The following is an 880-nucleotide window of genomic DNA, read 5'->3' as shown; positions in this document are numbered from 1 at the left end:
CACGCTTATCCATCACAGCAGTAATAGGTTAAGTGCTTCCAACTTACTGCACTTTGCTATTGTTTGAGTCCCTTGCAAAGTGTTCGGGATCGTGTGCTGTATCTCTTTCTCTTCCCTGCCAAAGTCATTAGTGGCAGCAATAGACTTTCTTTTGCAGTTCACAAATTGAGATTATAACATACAGCACAATGTATTGCATGGTAGTAATCAAATCACTATTATATATAAAATGAATTCTTAATGATATCTTGGCTACATAATTTATCTGTTCTGCAAATAGAATTCAGAGGAGAAATGTACACTTCTCTATACATTTAAAAGTTTTTTAAATACCTTTTCACCGTGTCAGGTTGTGTTGAATTGTGTTTCATAGTAGACATGAAAGTGACGGGAGCTCCACAGTCTTATGGCACAGACATGCTAGTGTAGAACTCCTTTACGTTCTGTGGGGCTCTCCGTGGGTTATAGAAAGTCATGTTACCCACATCTTGTTCATCTTATGCCAGAGTAGTGTAGTGGAGAAAGTGCTGGAACAAGATATGGGAGACCTGTTCAAATCCCCACACTGCTGTGAAGGGGAGGGGCTGTGGCTCAGTGGTAGAGTATCTGCTTGATATGCAGAAGGTCCCAGGTTCAATCCCTGGCATCTCCAGCTAAAGGAACCAGGCAAGTAGGCAATGTGAAAGACCCCTGCCTAAGACCCTGGAGAGCCGCTGCCAGTCTGAGTAGACAATACTGATTTTGATGGACCAAGGGTCTGATTCAGTATAGGGCAGCTTCATGTGTTCATGGGTGTTCACTGGATGAGCTTTGGGAAGTGCCTCTACACTATCTCCCAGGGCTGTTATAGGGATGAAATGGCCAATGGGGAGTCCTGTGT

At 43.4% G+C, this 880-nt stretch overlaps 1 non-coding gene across 1 annotated transcript; it reads left to right on the top strand.

Annotated features, from left to right (window-relative positions):
• The first annotated feature begins 580 nt into the window (after nucleotides 1-580).
• On the top strand, nucleotides 581-652 carry TRNAI-GAU (transfer RNA isoleucine (anticodon GAU)). Its single transcript has one exon. It is a non-coding gene; the product is annotated as a tRNA-Ile (tRNA).
• The last annotated feature ends 228 nt before the right edge of the window (nucleotides 653-880 follow it).

Source organism: Euleptes europaea, chromosome 6, assembly GCF_029931775.1.
Source record: "Euleptes europaea isolate rEulEur1 chromosome 6, rEulEur1.hap1, whole genome shotgun sequence".
Classification (NCBI taxonomy): Eukaryota; Metazoa; Chordata; class Lepidosauria; order Squamata; family Sphaerodactylidae; genus Euleptes; species Euleptes europaea.
Note: the sequence above shows the minus strand (reverse complement) of the source record. Positions and strands in the feature narration are given on the sequence as shown.